Raw genomic sequence first — 21,398 nt, 5'->3', positions numbered from 1 at the left:
ACAGTGTCCATACAGTGTCCATAACACCCACTGTACAGTGTCCATACAGTGTCTATAATACCCACTGTACAGTGTCCATACAGTGTCCATAACACCCACTGTGCAGTGTCCATAACGCCCACTGTACAGTGTCTATAACACCCACTGTACAGTGTCCATACAGTGTCCATAACACCCACTGTACAGTGTCTATAACACCCACTGTACAGTGTCCATACAGTGTCCATAACACCCACTGTACAGTGTCTATAACACCCACTGTACAGTGTCTATAACACCCACTGTGCAGAGTCCATAACACCCACTGTACAGTGTCTATAACACCCACTGTACAGTGTCTATAACACCCACTGTGCAGAGTCCATAACACCCACTGTACAGTGTCTATAACACCCACTGTGCAGAGTCCATAACACCCACTGTACAGTGTCCATAACACCCACTGTGCAGAGTCCATAACACCCACTGTACAGTGTCTATAACACCCACTGTGCAGAGTCCATAACACCCACTGTACAGTGTCCATAACACCCACTGTGCAGAGTCCATAACACCCACTGTACAGTGTCTATAACACCCACTGTGCAGAGTCCATAACACCCACTGTACAGTGTCTATAACACCCACTGTGCAGAGTCCATAACACCCACTGTACAGTGTCCATAACACCCACTGTGCAGAGTCCATAACACCCACTGTACAGTGTCCATAACACCCACTGTGCAGTGTCCATACAGTGTCCATAACACCCACTGTACAGTGTCCATAACACCCACTGTGCAGTGTCCATACAGTGTCCATAACACCCACTGTGCAGAGTCCATACAGTGTCCATAACACCCGCTATGCAGTGTCCATACAGAGTCCATAACACCCGCTATGCACGGGCCCTGATTGAGGGGATCGACGTGCACGTGCATGCATGTTTACATGTTTAGCGGGAAGGGGGGGGGGGGCATTTCTCTTTTCTTCTTGTTTCTCTGGTTTTGCTCTCTCTCTCTCTCTCTCTCTCTCTCTCTCTCTCTCTCTCTCTGTTGTATTTTTTTCTCTCCCTATTTCCTCTCCCCATCATCTGAAAGGGCTTGATACGATATCACGTTTAATATTCATGGTGATCAATGTCGTGGTTGGGGAGGGGGTGTTATAAAGCCCAGTCCGTTGTTTACTTCTTGTTGTTGTTTTTGATTTTTGTTTTTGTTTTTTTTTGTTTGTTTGTTTGGTGTTTTTTTTTTTTTGGGGGGGGGGGGGGGGGGGGGGGGGGGGCTTTTTGTTTTGTTGTTTTTTTCTCCATCTCTCTATCCCCACTCTCCATAATCGCAAAGACGTGATGCGAGACATTTTCATTGTGCAAGACATTGTCGTATGAAATTTATGGGATGGAGGGAAATTGTTAACGGATCATATCGTCTTGCCGTTTCTGTGTTTGTTGTTTTGTTTCTTTTTTTTTTCTCCTTCCTTTTTTCTTTTTTTTTTCTTTTCTTTTTTTGGTAGTTCTGTAAATCCCCTGCGTATCGTATGAAGGATTTGATATAAGACATTATTCATTTCCGGCTATTATTGTTGTTGTTGTTACTTTATGTATTGTAACGTTGTGACTTCAGACTGAAAATAAATTGAAGTGCTATAATCACTGCAGTTATCTGCGTTATTGTTGTGTAGCTGTTGGTTTTGTTGATGATGATGATGATCCGCTTGTCTCCTCGGGCTCTTCTTGAAAACTAGGCATCAGTTCGTACAGTGATTTCTCTCGTGACTGAAATACAACAGTTATCAAACTAGACATCAGTTCGTACAGTGATTTCTCTCGTGACTGAAATACAACAGTTATCAAACTAGACATCAGTTCGTACAGTGATTTCTCCCGTGACTGAAATACTGCAGTTATCAAACTAGACATCAGTTCGTACAGTGATTTCTCTCGTGACTGAAATACTACAGTTATCAAACTAGACATCAGTTCGTACAGTGATTTCTCTCGTGACTGAAATACTACAGTTATCAAACTAGACATCAGTTCGTACAGTGATTTCTCCCGTGACTGAAATACTGCAGTTATCAAACTAGACATCAGTTCGTACAGTGATTTCTCTCGTGACTGAAATACTACAGTTATCAAACTAGACATCAGTTCGTACAGTGATTTCTCTCGTGACTGAAATACTACAGTTATCAAACTAGACATCAGTTCGTACAGTGATTTCTCCCGTGACTGAAATACTGCAGTTATCAAACTAGACATCAGTTCGTACAGTGATTTCTCTCGTGACTGAAATACTACAGTTATCAAACTAGACATCAGTTCGTACAGTGATTTCTCTCGTGACTGAAATACTACACTATTCAAACTAGACATCAGTTCGTACAGTGATTTCTCTCGTGACTGAAATACTACAGTTATCAAACTAGACATCAGTTCGTACAGTGATTTCTCTCGTGACTGAAATACTACACTATTCAAACTAGACATCAGTTCGTACAGTGATTTCTCTCGTGACTGAAATACAACAGTTATCAAACTAGACATCAGTTCGTACAGTGATTTCTCTCGTGACTGAAATACTACACTATTCAAACTAGACATCAGTTCGTACAGTGATTTCTCTCGTGACTGAAATACTACAGTTATCAAACTAGACATCAGTTCGTACAGTGATTTCTCTCGTGACTGAAATACTACACTATTCAAACTAGACATCAGTTCGTACAGTGATTTCTCTCGTGACTGAAATACAACAGTTATCAAACTAGACATCAGTTCGTACAGTGATTTCTCTCGTGACTGAAATACTACAGTTATCAAACTAGACATCAGTTCGTACAGTGATTTCTCTCGTGACTGAAATACAACAGTTATCAAACTAGACATCAGTTTGTACAGTGATTTCTCTCGTGACTGAAATACAACAGTTATCAAACTAGACATCAGTTCGTACAGTGATTTCTCTCGTGACTGAAATACAACAGTTATCAAACTAGACATCAGTTCGTACAGTGATTTCTCTCGTGACTGAAATACAACAGTTATCAAACTAGACATCAGTTCGTACAGTGATTTCTCTCGTGGCTGAAATACTACAGTTATCAAACTAGACATCAGTTCGTACAGTGATTTCTCTCGTGACTGAAATACAACAGTTATCAAACTAGACATCAGTTCGTACAGTGATTTCTCTCGTGACTGAAATACAACAGTTATCAAACTAGACATCAGTTCGTACAGTGATTTCTCTCGTGACTGAAATACTACAGTTATCAAACTAGACATCAGTTCGTACAGTAAGTCCTCTCGTGACTGAAATACTACACTTATCAAACTAGACATCAGTTCGTACAGTGATTTCTCTCGTGACTGAAATACAACAGTTATCAAACTAGACATCAGTTCGTACAGTGATTTCTCTCGTGACTGAAATACTACACTTATCAAACTAGACATCAGTTCGTACAGTGATTTCTCTCGTGACTGAAATACTACACTATTCAAACTAGACATCAGTTCGTACAGTGATTTCTCTCGTGACTGAAATACTACACTTATCAAACTAGACATCAGTTCGTACAGTGATTTCTCTCGTGACTGAAATACTACAGTTATCAAACTAGACATCAGTTCGTACAGTGATTTCTCTCGTGACTGAAATACTACACTATTCAAACTAGACATCAGTTCGTACAGTGATTTCTCTCGTGACTGAAATACAACAGTTATCAAACTAGACATCAGTTCGTACAGTGATTTCTCTCGTGACTGAAATACTACACTATTCAAACTAGACATCAGTTCGTACAGTGATTTCTCTCGTGACTGAAATACAACAGTTATCAAACTAGACATCAGTTCGTACAGTGATTTCTCTCGTGACTGAAATACAACAGTTATCAAACTAGACATCAGTTCGTACAGTGATTTCTCTCGTGACTGAAATACTACAGTTATCAAACTAGACATCAGTTCGTACAGTGATTTCTCTCGTGACTGAAATACAACAGTTATCAAACTAGACATCAGTTCGTACAGTGATTTCTCTCGTGACTGAAATACAACAGTTATCAAACTAGACATCAGTTCGTACAGTGATTTCTCTCGTGACTGAAATACTACAGTTATCAAACTAGACATCAGTTCGTACAGTAAGTCCTCTCGTGACTGAAATACTACACTTATCAAACTAGACATCAGTTCGTACAGTGATTTCTCTCGTGGCTGAAATACTACAGTTATCAAACTAGACATCAGTTCGTACAGTGATTTCTCTCGTGGCTGAAATACTACAGTTATCAAACTAGACATCAGTTCGTACAGTGATTTCTCTCGTGACTGAAATACTACACTTATCAAACTAGACATCAGTTCGTACAGTGATTTCTCTCATGACTGAAAAAATAGTTATCATACTAGACATCAGTTCGTACAGTAAGTTCTCCCGTGACTGAAATACTACAGTTATCAAACTAGACATCAGTTCGTACAGTGATTTCTCTCGTGACTGAAAAAATAGTTATCATACTAGACATCAGTTCGTACAGTAAGTTCTCCCGTGACTGAAATACTACAGTTATCAAACTAGACATCAGTTCGTACAGTAAGTTCTCCCGTGACTGAAATACTACAGTTAACAAACTAGACATCAGTTCGTACAGTGATTTCTCTCGTGACTAAAATACTACAGTTATCAAACTAGACATCAGTTCGTACAGTGATTTCTCTCGTGACTGAAATAATACAGTTATCAAACTAGACATCAGTTCGTACAGTGATTTCTCTCGTGACTGAAATACTACAGTTATCAAACTAGACATCAGTTCGTACAGTAAGTTCTCCCGTGACTGAAATACTACAGTTAACAAACTAGACATCAGTTCGTACAGTGATTTCTCTCGTGACTGAAAAAATAGTTACCATACTAGACATCAGTTCGTACAGTAAGTTCTCCCGTGACTGAAATACTACAGTTATCAAACTAGACATCAGTTCGTACAGTAAGTTCTCCCGTGACTGAAATACTACAGTTAACAAACTAGACATCAGTTCGTACAGTGATTTCTCTCGTGACTAAAATACTACACTTATCAAACTAGACATCAGTTCGTACAGTGATTTCTCTCGTGACTAAAATACTACAGTTATCAAACTAGACATCAGTTCGTACAGTAAGTCCTCTCGTGACTGAAATACTACACTTATCAAACTAGACATCAGTTCGTACAGTGATTTCTCTCGTGGCTGAAATACTACAGTTATCAAACTAGACATCAGTTCGTACAGTGATTTCTCTCGTGGCTGAAATACTACAGTTATCAAACTAGACATCAGTTCGTACAGTGATTTCTCTCGTGGCTGAAATACAACAGTTATCAAACTAGACATCAGTTCGTACAGTGATTTCTCTCGTGACTGAAAAAATAGTTATCATACTAGACATCAGTTCGTACAGTAAGTTCTCCCGTGACTGAAATACTACAGTTATCAAACTAGACATCAGTTCGTACAGTGATTTCTCTCGTGACTGAAAAAATAGTTATCATACTAGACATCAGTTCGTACAGTAAGTTCTCCCGTGACTGAAATACTACAGTTATCAAACTAGACATCAGTTCGTACAGTAAGTTCTCCCGTGACTGAAATACTACAGTTATCAAACTAGACATCAGTTCGTACAGTGATTTCTCTCGTGACTAAAATACTACACTATTCAAACTAGACATCAGTTCGTACAGTGATTTCTCTCGTGACTAAAATACTACACTATTCAAACTAGACATCAGTTCGTACAGTGATTTCTCTCGTGACTAAAATACTACACTATTCAAACTAGACATCAGTTCGTACAGTGATTTCTCTCGTGACTAAAATACTACACTTATCAAACTAGACATCAGTTCGTACAGTGATTTCTCTCGTGACTAAAATACTACACTTATCAAACTAGACATCAGTTCGTACAGTGATTTCTCTCGTGACTAAAATACTACACTATTCAAACTAGCTCCAGGTGAGCCAGTACAAACATAAATATCTGATTCTTCCTACGTTATGCAATGCGAAAGCTAACGTCAGATGAGAGTGCCATAAATAAAGACTGAATCCTGATGGAAATTCAACTTACACAAGCAACACTGTATCATTGAAACGAATAAATCTTATATTTCAGGCCGTCCTCACGTATGTGGACAATTAATTCTCTCTCTCTCTCTCCTCTCTCTCTCTCTCTCACACACACACACACACATCACACACACGCACACGCACACACACACACGCACACGCACACACAGAAACAAAGCCACACGCATGCGCGCCCCTGCCCACTCACCCACACAAGGAGGTCTACCATACAAAACCTGACCTAGTGACGTCAATAGGAAATTAACAGCCATTTTTAGCAAGAAACCCGCAAAAAGCAAGAATTCGATGCAGACACTTTTATGTTTTCTTTTCCTTGCTGTTGACAGATACATAAGAAACGAGATCATGTCGGTTTCTCGGATTACATCTTCAATGAATCTTATCAAATTTTCAAAAGCAATAATTGTTGGAAGTGTCACTGCCACTGCTACATCGCCTTCCGGTTTGTGTGCATATGCGTGTGTGTGTGTGTGCGTGCGTGCGTGTGTGCGTGCGTGCGTGTGTGTGTGTCCTCGCGTCATCATCTGCACCATTTCAGTGGCATTACTCCCACGTCGCTCATTCCGAGTTCCCCCAAACACAACCATTACCCAGTTTCGTCAATGGGGTTTCAGAATGAGGAACTTTTGCCAGAGTTGGAATCTTGTTTAAGTTGGGCGCTGGGCTGCATGCACTTGAACAGTGTCTGACAAAAATCTTTCAGAAAAAAAAAAATCCTGTGCTATCTCCATTTTCGTCAAAGCGTTTTCCTTCCACGTGACTTGAAGATTACTTGCCATGCTCCGAACATTTCAATTTGTTTGTAAGCATGTTTTTGTTTTGTGGTGTATTTCCCCCCCCCATCATGTGCAGCATTTCAGTGGCACCACTCCACGCCCCTCATTCCCAGTCTCCCTAATACAGCCACTGTCCGGGCTCGTCCATGGCATGTTAGAATGGAAAACTTTTACATGGAAAGTTCAGTTTCGTGTAAGCTGTGCACTGGGCTGCGAAATCTTTGAGGGGAAAAAACGCAACAAGAAAAAGCTAACATCTCCATTTCCGTGGCAGCGTTTTCTTTCCACGTGACTTGGAATGACTTTTGATGTTCCCAACATTTTTTTTTTTTTTTTGGGCTGCTTCATCATCTGCAACGTTTCAATGACATTACTCCCACGCCGCTCATCCACTCAGTCCTTCCTTCCCCCTCCACCCCAGCACACCCACCCGCTCCCCCCACAACTTCATAAACACCCTCTACCCAACGGGTTCGTTTATAAGATCGGAAAAAAACCAGTAACAAAAAACCACCTTTGGCAAAGACAGTTTAATGTCGTGACGTTGTGTACATGGCTGTGGCAGCTTCAACAGTGAGTCTAACGGAAATCTTTGAGGGGGGGTGGGGGGGGGAGCAAAAGAAAAAGAGAAAAAGAAGACAGAATCCATATCCGACAAATCATTTTCTTTCAACGTGACCAAGAATGAATAGCATGTTCCGACAAAGTCCGTTTGTTTGTGGATGATTTTGGTTTGTTTTGTTATAGCTCACTTGTAGTCGTAGTTGTAGTTTTTATTGTTGTTTTGCTGTCCTGTCACCTGCGCCGTTTGAGTGGTATCCCCTATCACTCCCACAGATCCGCCCCCCCTCACCCCCCCTCCCCCGCCCCCAGCCCCCAATGAGCAAGTTCGGTTTTCGTCTTAGGCAAATGGATTTCTTTCCATCTAACTTGACTTGAAGCGACATATTCCTGGTTGCTTTGGACGTTTTTGGTTTTGAGGGGGTGTTTCTTTTTTTTTTTTCCACGCAACTAACCACACACAGTTTGGTGGGAGTTTTTTCTTTGTGTATGTGGGTAAGTGGTTTTGTGTGTGTGAATGTGTGTGGGGGAGTGTGTGTGTGTGTGTGTGTGTGTGTGTGTGTGAGAGAGAGAGAGAGAGAGAGAGAGAGAGAGAGTGTGTGTGTGTGTGTGTGTGTGTGTGTGTGTGTGCGAGCGACAGTTTCCTGCTCTGAGGAGCAAAACGAGAAGCTTTTCCTTTCGTCCCCCCTTTGTTTCCATGTTCATTCAAGACTATCGCAGTCTGTGAAAACACTGACCTGTCCCCACTGTCACGGGGGATCGTGTATCCACCTGCATGGGATGTGTCGCTTCCTGAACCATGCTTATGTCAGCCACTCCATCTCACGGGGACAGAGGGAGATGAGGGCAAGTGGATGTGGGGTGAGGGCAGTGGATGTGGGGTGAGGTCAGTGGATGTGGGGTGAGGGCAGTGGATGTGGGGTGAGGCCAGTGGATGTGGGGTGAGGGGGATGTGGGGTGAGGGGGGTGAGGGGGAGTGGATGTGGGGTGAGAGGGATGTGGGGTGAGGGGGAGTGGATGTGGGGTGAGGGGGATGTGGGGTGAGTGGAGTGTATGTGGGCTGAGGGCAGTGGATGTGGGGTGAGGGCAGTGGATGTGGGGTGAGTGGAGTGTATGTGGGGTGAGGGCAGTGGATTGGGGTGAGGGGGGTGTGGGGTGAGGGGGATGTGGGGTGAGGGCAGTGGATGTGTGGTGAGGGGGAGTGGATGTGGGGTGAGGGGGATGTGGGGTGAGGGGGAGTGGATGTGGGTTGAGGGAGATGTGGGGTGAGGGGGGTGAGGGGGGTGTGGGGTGAGGGCAGTGGATGTGGGGTGAGGGCAGTGGATGGGTGAAGGGATGTGGGGTGAGGGGGATGTGGGGTGAGGGGGTGTGGGGTGAGGGCAGTGGATGTGGGGTGAGGGCAGTGGATGTGGGGTGAGGGCAGTGGATGTGGGATGAGGGCAGTGGATGTGGGGTGAGGGGGATGTGGGGTGAGGGGGGTGTGGGGTGAGGGGGATGTGGGGTGAGGGCAGTGGATGTGGGGTGAGGGGATGTGGGGTGAGGGGGATGTGGGGTGAGGGCAGTGGATGTGGGGTGAGGGATGTGGGGTGAGGGGGATGTGGGGTGAGGGCAGTGGATGTGGGGTGAGGGCAGTGGATGTGGGGTGAGGGGGATGTGGGGTGAGGGCAGTGGATGTGGGGTGAGGGGATGTGGGGTGAGGGGGATGTGGGCTGAGGGCAGTGGATGTGGGGTGAGGGGATGTGGGGTGAGGGGGATGTGGGGTGAGGGGGATGTGGGGTGAGGGCAGTGGATGTGGGGTGAGGGCAGTGGATGTGGGGTGAGGGGGATGTGGGGTGAGGGCAGTGGATGTGGGGTGAGGGGGAGTGGTGAGGGCAGTGGATGTGGGGTGAGGGGGAGTGGTGAGGGCAGTGGATGTGGGGTGAGGGGGATGTGGGGTGAGGGGGATGTGGGGTGAGGGGGAGTGGTGAGTGCAGTGGATGTGGGGTGAGGGCAGTGGGTGTGGGGTGAGGGGGATGAGGGGATGTGGGGTGAGGGGGAGTGGTGAGTGCAGTGGATGTGGGGTGAGGGGGAGTGGTGAGGGCAGTGGATGTGGGGTGAGGGGGACGTGGGGTGAGTGCAGTGGCTGACGGGTCGGGATATTAAGATCTTGGTGAAATCATTTGACATATGAAACAAAAAGGAGTAAAGTGAAGTACAAATCAGACGGAACGTCAAGATAAACACTTCGTTATCTCAGGGCTCCATGGCGTGCAAAGACATTAAAAAAAAACACCCAATAAATGTGTTATGTCTGAATCATCGTGCTGTGAAACCCTATTGCTGTTGTTGCTTCATAAGTTTAATGGTCATCTCATTAATTGCTCTCTCTCTGTCTCTGTCTCTCTTTGTCTCTGTCTCTCTCTGTCTCTGTCTGTCTGTCTGTCTGTCTGTCTGTCTGTCTCTCTCTCTCTCTCTCTCTCTCTCTCTCTGTGTGTGTGTGTGTGTGTGTGTGTGTGTGTGTGTGTGTGTGTGTGATTCTGTGTGATTCTGTGTGTGTCACTGTCACTGGTCTGGAGACCTGGTTTGGTCGTGGGGACGCTGCACTGCTGAACGCATGGAAAACATTCTCCATTTCTGGCGGTCGTGGGATAGGTCCTGAGTTTCGGCAATGCTCCTTTCTGTCCATTAAGTGTTGTCTTCCCACTTCTTTCACTGTCTGCCTGTCTCTGGTCCCTGAAGGATGTTCCCTGATACAACCCAGTACTGCCTGCCTCCCTGGCCTGTTCCCTGTTCCCTGATACAACCCAGTACTGCCTGTCTCCCTGCCCTGTTCCCTGATGTTCCCTGATACAACCCAGTACTGCCTGTCTCCCTGCCCTGTTCCCTGATGTTCCCTGATACAACCCAGTACTGCCTGCCTCCCTGCCCTGTTCCCTGATGTTCCCTGATACAACCCAGTACTGCCTGTCTCCCTGCCCTGTTCCCTGATACAACCCAGTACTGCCTGTCTCCCTGCCCTGTTCCCTGAAGGATGTTCCCTGATACAACCCAGTACTGCCTGTCTCCCTGCCCTGTTCCCTGATGTTCCCTGATACAACCCAGTACTGCCTGTCTCCCTGCCCTGTTTTTTTAAATACCTGTTGCATTTCTTGATTTAATCAACTGACATGACCTATTTTAATTTTTCTCTCTCGCCTATATTTCAAATTATATGCATATGTTTGTGTGGGGATGTTTGAGTGAATGTTTTTAGTGCTATTGTAAAGCGCATAGAGCTTCAAGAATATGCGCTATTGCAAGAAGTCTGAATAAATAAATAAATAAATAAATACAACCCAGTACTGCCTGTCTCCCTGCCCTGTTCCCTGATACAACCCAGTACTGCCTGTCTCCCTGCCCTGTTCCCTGTTCCCTGATACAACCCAGTACTGCCTGTCTCCCTGCCCTGTTCCCTGATACAACCCAGTACTGCCTGTCTCCCTGCCCTGTTCCCTGTTCCCTGATACAACCCAGTACTGCCTGTCTCCCTGCCCTGTTCCCTGTTCCCTGATACAACCCAGTACTGCCTGTCTCCCTGCCCTGTTCCCTGTTCCCTGATACAACCCAGTACTGCCTGTCTCCCTGCCCTGTTCCCTGTTCCCTGATACAACCCAGTACTGCCTGTCTCCCTGCCCTGTTCCCTGATACAACCCAGTACTGCCTGTCTCCCTGCCCTGTTCCCTGATGTTCCTTGATACAACCCAGTACTGCCTGTCTCCCTGCCCTGTTCCCTGATGTTCCTTGATACAACCCAGTACTGCCTGTCTCCCTGCCCTGTTCCCTGATACAACCCAGTACTGCCTGTCTCCCTGTCCTGTTCCCTGAAGGATGTTCCCTGATACAACCCAGTACTGCCTGCCTCCCTGCACTGTTCCCTGAAGGATGTTCCCTGATACAACCCAGTACTGCCTGCTTCCCTGGCCTGTTCCCTGATGTTCCCTGATACAACCCAGTACTGCCTGCTTCCCTGCCCTGTTCCCTGATACAACCCAGTACTGCCTGCTTCCCTGGCCTGTTCCCTGATACAACCCAGTACTGCCTGCTTCCCTGCCCTGTTCCCTGAAGGATGTTCCCTGATACAACCCAGTACTGCCTGTCTCCCTGCCCTTTTCCCTGAAGGATGTTCCCTGATACAACCCAGTACTGCCTGTCTCCCTGCCCTGTTCCCTGAAGGATGTTCCCTGATACAACCCAGTACTGCCTGTCTCCCTGCCCTGTTCCCTGAAGGATGTTCCCTGATACAACCCAGTACTGCCTGTCTCCCTGCCCTGTTCCCTGATACAACCCAGTACTGCCTGTCTCCCTGCCCTGTTCCCTGAAGGATGTTCCCTGATACAACCCAGTACTGCCTGTCTCCCTGCCCTGTTCCCTGATGTTCCCTGATACAACCCAGTACTGCCTGTCTCCCTGCCCTGTTCCCTGAAGGATGTTCCCTGATACAACCCAGTACTGCCTGTCTCCCTGCCCTGTTCCCTGATACAACCCAGTACTGCCTGTCTCCCTGCCCTGTTCCCTGAAGGATGTTCCCTGATACAACCCAGTACTGCCTCTCTCCCTGCCCTTTTCCCTGAAGGATGTTCCCTGATACAACCCAGTACTGCCTCTCTCCCTGCCCTTTTCCCTGAAGGATGTTCCCTGATACAACCCAGTACTGCCTCTCTCCCTGCCCTGTTCCCTGATGTTCCCTGATACAACCCAGTACTGCCTGTCTCCCTGCCCTGTTCCCTGAAGGATGTTCCCTGATACAACCCAGTACTGCCTCTCTCCCTGCCCTTTTCCCTGAAGGATGTTCCCTGATACAACCCAGTACTGCCTCTCTCCCTGCCCTGTTCCCTGATGTTCCCTGATACAACCCAGTACTGCCTGTCTCCCTGCCCTGTTCCCTGAAGGATGTTCCCTGATACAACCCAGTACTGCCTCTCTCCCTGCCCTTTTCCCTGAAGGATGTTCCCTGATATAACCCAGTACTGCCTCTCTCCCTGCCCTGTTCCCTGATGTTCCCTGATACAACCCAGTACTGCCTGTCTCCCTGCCCTGTTCCCTGAAGGATGTTCCCTGATACAACCCAGTACTGCCTCTCTCCCTGCCCTGTTCCCTGATGTTCCATGATACAACCCAGTACTGCCTGTCTCCCTGCCCTTTTCCCTGAAGGATGTTCCCTGATATAACCCAGTACTGCCTCTCTCCCTGCCCTTTTCCCTGAAGGATGTTCCCTGATATAACCCAGTACTGCCTGCCACATGAGGGAAGTAAACCCAACACAAAAACCGATCTGGATAGGGCTGAGTTCCACCATGATTGACTTGACCAAGACACGCTACATCAGAACCACTGAAAACTCCATGTGCATTGGTGAAAGAAAAGAGGTGAAAAACAACAACAGCGGGAAAACTGATTTGTAATTTAGGAGATTATACCTGGGAAGAACAAAACAATGTCTGTCGTTGACCATAAACAACAGTGAAGTCACTGAAATCAAACCAAAAAATAAATCAATAAAAGGTCAGATATAGCGCAAGTACAAACAATTCTTCCAATCGTCAAAAACAAAACAAAACAAAAAAACAAAACAAAAAAACACTCACACACACAAAGACGATGGTTATTCAGACGTTTAAAAATGCAAAACGGGGGAAGATGAGGATTTAGACTTCAAAGACAGCAGAAACAAGGAGAGATGCAGAGAAAGATACAGAGACAGAGATATTGAGATGGGGTAGTGGGGAGAGACAGAGATATTGAGATGGGGTAGTGGGGAGAGACAGAGATATTGAGATGGGGTAGTGGGGAGAGACAGACAGAGATATTGAGATGGGGTAGTGGGGAGAGACAGAGATATTGAGATGGGGTAGTGGGGAGAGACAGACAGAGATATTGAGATGGGGTAGTGGGGAGAGACAGACAGAGATATTGAGATGGGGTAGTGGGGAGAGACAGAGATATTGAGATGGGGTAGTGGGGAGAGACAGAGATATTGAGATGGGGTAGTGGGGAGAGACAGAGATATTGAGATGGGGTAGTGGGGAGAGACAGACAGAGATATTGAGATGGGGTAGTGGGGAGAGACAGAGATACTGAGATGGGGTAGTGGGGAGAGACAGAGATATTGAGATGGGGTAGTGGGGAGAGACAGAGATATTGAGATGGGGTAGTGGGGAGAGACAGAGATATTGAGATGGGGTAGTGGGGAGAGACAGAGATATTGAGATGGGGTAGTGGGGAGAGACAGACAGAGATATTGAGATGGGGTAGTGGGGAGAGACAGAGATATTGTGATGGGGTAGTGGGGAGAGACAGAGATATTGAGATGGGGTAGTGGGGAGAGACAGAGATATTGAGATGGGGTAGTGGGGAGAGACAGACAGAGATATTGAGATGGGGTAGTGGGGAGAGACAGAGATAATGAGATGGGGTAGTGGGGAGAGACAGACAGAGATATTGAGATGGGGTAGTGGGGAGAGACAGACAGAGATATTGAGATGGGGTAGTGGGGAGAGACAGAGATAATGAGATGGGGTAGTGGGGAGAGACAGACAGAGATATTGAGATGGGGTAGTGGGGAGAGACAGAGATATTGAGATGGGGTAGTGGGGAGAGACAGACAGAGATATTGAGATGGGGTAGTGGGGAGAGACAGAGATATTGAGATGGGGTAGTGGGGAGAGACAGAGATAATGTGATGGGGTAGTGGGGAGAGACAGACAGAGATATTGAGATGGGGTAGTGGGGAGAGACAGACAGAGATATTGAGATGGGGTAGTGGGGAGAGACAAAGATAATGAGATGGGGTAGTGGGGAGAGACAGACAGAGATATTGAGATGGGGTAGTGGGGAGAGACAGAGATATTGAGATGGGGTAGTGGGGAGAGACAGACAGAGATATTGAGATGGGGTAGTGGGGAGAGACAGAGATATTGAGATGGGGTAGTGGGGAGAGACAGAGATAATGAGATGGGGTAGTGGGGAGAGACAGACAGAGATATTGAGATGGGGTAGTGGGGAGAGACAGATACAGAGATATTGAGATGGGGTAGTGGGGAGAGACAGATACAGAGATATTGAGATGGGGTAGTGGGGAGAGACAGAGATATTGAGATGGGGTAGTGGGGAGAGACAGAGATATTGAGATGGGGTAGTGGGGAGAGACAGACAGAGATATTGAGATGGGGTAGTGGGGAGAGACAGAGATAATGAGATGGGGTAGTGGGGAGAGACAGATACAGAGATATTGAGATGGGGTAGTGGGGAGAGACAGACAGAGATATTGAGATGGGGTAGTGGGGAGAGACAGAGATATTGAGATGGGGTAGTGGGGAGAGACAGACAGAGATATTGAGATGGGGTAGTGGGGAGAGACAGAGATATTGAGATGGGGTAGTGGGGAGAGACAGAGATATTGAGATGGGGTAGTGGGGAGAGACAGAGATAATGAGATGGGGTAGTGGGGAGAGACAGAGATATTGAGATGGGGTAGTGGGGAGAGACAGACAGAGATATTGAGATGGGGTAGTGGGGAGAGACAGATATACTGAGATGGGGTAGTGGGGAGAGACAGAGATAATGAGATGGGGTAGTGGGGAGAGACAGACAGAGATATTGAGATGGGGTAGTGGGGAGAGACAGAGATAATGAGATGGGGTAGTGGGGAGAGACAGACAGAGATATTGAGATGGGGTAGTGGGGAGAGACAGACAGAGATATTGAGATGGGGTAGTGGGGAGAGACAGAGATATTGAGATGGGGTAGTGGGGAGAGACAGAGATAATGAGATGGGGTAGTGGGGAGAGACAGAGATATTGAGATGGGGTAGTGGGGAGAGACAGACAGAGATAATGAGATGGGGTAGTGGGGAGAGACAGACAGAGATAATGAGATGGGGTAGTGGGGAGAGACAGACAGAGATAATGAGATGGGGTAATGGGGAGAGACAGAGATATTGAGATGGGGTAGTGGGGAGAGACAGACAGAGATAATGAGATGGGGTAGTGGGGAGAGACAGACAGAGATAATGAGATGGGGTAGTGGGGAGAGACAGACAGAGATAATGAGATGGGGTAGTGGGGAGAGACAGACAGAGATATTGAGATGGGGTAGTGGGGAGAGACAGACAGAGATAATGAGATGGGGTAGTGGGGAGAGACAGACAGAGATAATGAGATGGGGTAGTGGGGAGAGACAGAGATATTGAGATGGGGTAGTGGGGAGAGACAGACAGAGATATTGAGATGGGGTAGTGGGGAGAGACAGAGATATTGAGATGGGGTAGTGGGGAGAGACAGATACAGAGATATTGAGATGGGGTAGTGGGGAGAGACAGAGATAATGAGATGGGGTAGTGGGGAGAGACAGAGATACTGAGATGGGGTAGTGGGGAGAGACAGAGATATTGAGATGGGGTAGTGGGGAGAGACAGAGATACTGAGATGGGGTAGTGGGGAGAGACAGAGATATTGAGATGGGGTAGTGGGGAGAGACAGAGATATTGAGATGGGGTAGTGGGGAGAGACAGACAGAGATACTGAGATGGGGTAGTGGGGAGAGACAGAGATATTGAGATGGGGTAGTGGGGAGAGACAGACAGATATACTGAGATGGGGTAGTGGGGAGAGACAGAGATATTGAGATGGGGTAGTGGGGAGAGACAGAGATATTGAGATGGGGTAGTGGGGAGAGACAGAGATATTGAGATGGGGTAGTGGGGAGAGACAGAGATACTGAGATGGGGTAGTGGGGAGAGACAGACAGATATACTGAGATGGGGTAGTGGGGAGAGACAGAGATATTGAGACGTGGTAGTGGGGAGAGACAGAGATATTGAGATGGGGTAGTGGGGAGAGACAGAGATATTGAGACGTGGTAGTGGGGAGAGACAGAGATACTGAGATGGGGTAGTGGGGACAAACACAGACATAACACACCCACAGAAAGAATCAAATGATTAAAACGACTCAGCTATTTTTAAACATCAAATCATTCTTTGTTCAAAAACAAAGGATCATTCATTGATTGTCAAAATTAACATTCAAAAACTAGTTACAGAGAATTCACTTTCAAACAGATATGACTATAATTTATAAATGTTAATATATCTAATCATTCTAACCATTGTTTTGCAACTTGATCATTGATAAACTGATTTCCATACTGTATAAATGATTTTAAATAGAAAGTTTAAGTGAAGACATATCAAGAGACAGCATGTTGTGAGAGAGGGAGAGAGAGGGGGGAGACACAGAGAGAGGTACAGAGAGAGAGGGAGAGAACACTGAACACTGAACACTTTAATGTCAATAGCTTTACAGCCCTAATGACATGGGGGTTCATAATACAAATAACAACATGCATCAATAGTAATAATATTGATGAAAACCAAAACCAAAACGAAATCAATCAATCTGTGCAACAAAGTGCAGTTCGACCATCCATTCAAAGTAATGGCATGTAGTGAGAAATAAAAACAAAAACATATATAAATGTATAACATAAATATTTTCCATATGAGTGTGACAACACAGATTTCACTTTTCACAATGAGCAACACCTGATACTATTTTATTATTGCTGAGTTTTTTTTCGTCGCATGTTATTCGCTTCTGCAATATATTTTGCAAGTGACTGTAGTGAAGTTTCCTGATTTAAATTAAGTACTCCAAAAATATCTTCATTCTTTGCTGAATTTGTTTTAAATACAACACATTTTTCTTGAATATCATCATAAGCTTTACAACTAAACAAAAAATGTAACTCATCCTCCCTTGAATGACCGCACATCGGACAAGGGGAGAGTAACGAGGGCTCAGTCTGAAACCACTTTTCATAAGCATTCAAACCAATCGTTCTCGTTCTAAATCTGGCGAGACTTGTTCGGTGCCACTTGTTTGTCACGACTGTGATATATTTTTCTGTTTGAAATATACTTTTAAAACTATAAAACCATCTATATTTCTCAGTGCTTTCCATTTTACAGTGCCAATTGAGAGAGAGAGAGAGAGAGAGAGAGAGAGAGAGAGAGAGAGTATATTCATGTGTGTGTGTGTGTGTTTGTAAAAACAAGCTTGTGCGTGTGCATTTTTGTGTATGAATGCATGAGTCCATTTGAATTCATAAGAATGCATATATATATATTTCCCACCCCCCACCCCCTCCATTAGAAGGAGCTCAAAGTGCTTCACAATAAACATTAAACACACACACACACACACACACACACACACACACACACACACAAACACTCACATGCCCACATGCACGCACATACACACAAACACACACACAAATATGTATACACACTCACACATGTCTCTGTCTCTTTTTCTCTCTCTCATTAAGTGGATTGTTTCATTCTTCCTATTTTATTTTAGTTAAGATGTGTGTACAACATGTGCACCCAAAATGTATGCAGGGTGGTGACCTTACATAAAAATTCTTGCGTTCTCTCTCTCTCTCTCTCTCTCTCTCTCTCTCTCTCTCTCTCTCTATATATATATATATATATATATATGAATTAACCCTTTGTTTGTCAACATATAACAGCTAATTGTTCAAGAAAATATTCACATGCACTCCATTAAAATGATTAATAAGTTTTGTTGGGTTTTTTTGTGTGTTTGTTTGTTTTTGCAGCATAAGTGTCAACTTTGTTTCCTTCGTGTTTTGATGTTGTTGTTGTTATCTTTATTGTTGCTGCTGTAATTGTATGACAGTATGATGAATCACTACATCAGCAGTACAAGTCCAGATTAACACATGCCTTTTCTAGTTCTTACAGCTCAAGACAGTCAACATATCTTTGTATTAAGTACAAGATGTTTCAGAATAAAAAGAGAGTTCTTGTACATGAGAGATTTATTTCTAATCTGATCTACAATCTTCACATGCCTCTTGCTGATTGGTTATTGATAAATTTGTTGTTTTCAACTGCTGCACCTTTACACTTCACTTTAATAAATTCTTAAATATGTTCAACGAGATAAACTTTATATTTAAATAAACATGATAAGATATCTACAGTTCAAACTGTGGTCATGGATCCAGTGATTTTGATTTCTTCACCAATATGTTTTTGTGTGAGATTGTTCTGAATAAAATTCTTAAAACAGAATTTGTCACTTGTAATCAAAGTATCCTTTGTTTACGCCAAATAAAGTTAAATGTTCAGATCATCTTTGTTATGGATCTGAGGCATAGTGCATCCTTGTGTTTACTAATATTCCTGTTCACTATCAGAGAGAGAGGGTATGTGATACAATATTGTTCACTATCAGAGAGAGAGGGTATGTTATACAATATTGTTCACTATCAGAGAGAGAGGGTATGTTATACAATATTGTTCACTATCAGAGAGAGAGGCTATGTTATACAATATTGTTCACTATCAGAGAGAGAGGCTATGTTATACAATATTGTTCACTATCAGAGAGAGAGGCTATGTTATACAATATCATACAATGTTGTCTTGTTTGTTAGGCCACAACCCTTCTGGAGGGAGTAGGTAAACACTGTGGGGCCGTTATTTTTAAGTAATGTCTATTTGTGATTACACTTCTACCTTCTTTGTGTGACCATGTGTTGAAGATGAACACTCACCCTATCAAAACTCATGTTTCATGTGACCATGTGTTGAATATGAACACTCACCCTATCAAAACTCATGTTTCATGTGATCATGTGTTGAAAATGAACACTCACCCTATCAAAACTCATGTTTCATGTGACCATGTGTTGAATATGAACACTCACCCTATCAAAACTCATGTTTCATGTGATCATGTGTTGAATATGAACACTCACCCTATCAAAACTCATGTATCATGTGATCATGTGTTGAAGATGAACACTCACCCTATCAAAACTCATGTTTCATGTGATCATGTGTTGAAAATGAACACTCACCCTATCAAAACTCATGTTTCATGTGACCATGTGTTGAATATGAACACTCACCCTATCATAACTCATGTTTCAGATAACACACTTTCTTCACAGAAAGTACCAAAGCACATTTTGATGTTCAATATGTATATCTATAGATTCAAGGGTGAATTTTCTGCAAATATTTCACTAAAGTGAGTCAATGAACAAAGAAATGACCGTTTGATTTGGATTCATGTATTTTCTTTTGATGCCTACTTTGCACATCTTTCTAACCAAACCAGGTAATACTCTGAGAAAATAGTTGAAACAATCCAATTTCCTTATACACAATCAGTTGTGAAAGATCATTTTCATCTTACAGTACACATGTTTAATTTCTTCTTTGTTTTTTCTCTGCACACACACACACACACACACACACACACACACATATACACACACACACACACACACACACACACACACACACACACACACACACACAAACACACACTGTGTATGATAACAATGGTAAAACTTTTGCAACAGCTGGTGTTACCAACTGAATCTCATTTACTAAACTTTTAATTTTCATATAATTACATACTTTTTTATGTTGATCTCAGAATTATGATGCTAAGAAGAAGAGAGCACACACACACACACACACACACACACACATGCACACACTGACATGCACGCACGCGCGCTCGCGCTCACACACACACACACACACACACACAATACACGAACAAAATAATGATACACATTTTTTCTTTCTCTTTCTGTTGACCAAAGTAACAGGATGCGAAAATGATAAATGCTCTCTCTCTCTCTCTCTCTCTCTCTCTCTCTCTCTCACACACACACACACACACACACACGTGGCTTCAAATAAAAGTAAGGAAAATACTCAATACCAGACGTGAGTAAATTTACTGCTTCCAAACACACCGAACACACACAGGCATACGACCATAATTTACGCGCCGTGAGAACAAATCTCCACTTCATAAAACAACTCGCATACTTCAGTGTTGGTCAAGCAAACTCGAATAGAAGCAGACGACACAATTCCACCTTCACTTCCTGTCAAAACGAAAACATTCCCCGACGAAAACGAGTCCAGCTCTCAACGAAAACAACCAACGAACATCACCAAACGAATGCACTCACCTCAGATTCGAACCACGCACTGTTGAATTAGATCACTCAGAGTGAAGGGCCGACCCTTCTGCGCACTGTTGAGGAAACTTGATAGACTGCCTACCACATCATTCTTCCACATTCGTCTCTCAACTGTTCCAGCATCGCGAGCAAGCAGCCGGCAGTGCGCATGCTTGGCACGAGGCACGCGCGCGCACTGATTGATCTCGCGCGCTCGAAGTCACACACAGGAGTTAGTTGCCGCGATGGGGCTTGTGTTCTCTCGGAATTCGTAGGCTGAAAGTTCCAGACAACTGCTGGTCCTCCTTCGTAGTGTGGGAGTCGTGTGTTTCATTACGTGAAGCCGTTGTTACTCTTTGTGATAAGACAAAACTTGTTTTCGACCCCCCAAAAAGCAGTCAGGACAGTCAGATAGCTATCAGATAAACAAGGAGGGTTGGAGGGGCAAGGGGGGGGGGGGGAGGCGTTGGGGGGAGGAGGAGGGAAGGGGGGGGGGGGGGGACGGAGGGGGCGTGAAGGAGTGGGAGATTGGGTCGGACAGATGTAGAGGCCATTTCGTTCAGAGTATGCAACATACATGAACACACACACACACACACACACACACACACACACACACACAGCCGGGAACTTCGAGAACTCTACATTTTCATCAGCTGTCCGGCAAAAAATGTTCATGCAGAAAAATCTAACGGGCTCTACGATAGCCGGTTTCACTGATTCCATTATGTGCCGTGTGTGTGTGTGTGTGTGTGTGTGTGTGAAATACCAATGGGAAATGAAGTTCCACCTGACTCTTCTACTCCACGCCCCTTCATCCCCGCCCCCCGCCCCCCGCCCCCTGTCCCTGACTGTTCTGCCTGTCTCCGTGGATGGTTCGTATTGGTCAGTCTGTC

The 21,398-nt window shown here is 44.9% G+C and overlaps 1 protein-coding gene across 1 annotated transcript in view; it reads right to left on the bottom strand.

The window, feature by feature from the left end:
- LOC143293126 (vitamin K-dependent gamma-carboxylase-like) overlaps positions 1 to 20,632 on the bottom strand; it is a 133,252-nt gene extending 112,620 nt beyond the window's left edge. Inside the window, exon 1 of the mRNA XM_076604036.1 lies at positions 20,512 to 20,632. The gene's annotated coding sequence lies outside the window, so the exon portion shown is untranslated. The remainder of the gene's footprint in view (positions 1 to 20,511) is intronic.
- Between the last annotated feature and the right edge of the window lie 766 nt (positions 20,633 to 21,398).

This window comes from Babylonia areolata, chromosome 18, assembly GCF_041734735.1.
Source record: "Babylonia areolata isolate BAREFJ2019XMU chromosome 18, ASM4173473v1, whole genome shotgun sequence".
NCBI lineage: Eukaryota > Metazoa > Mollusca > Gastropoda > Neogastropoda > Buccinidae > Babylonia > Babylonia areolata.
The sequence above is the reverse complement of the archived record's forward strand: the minus strand, read 5'-3'. Positions and strand labels throughout refer to the sequence as shown.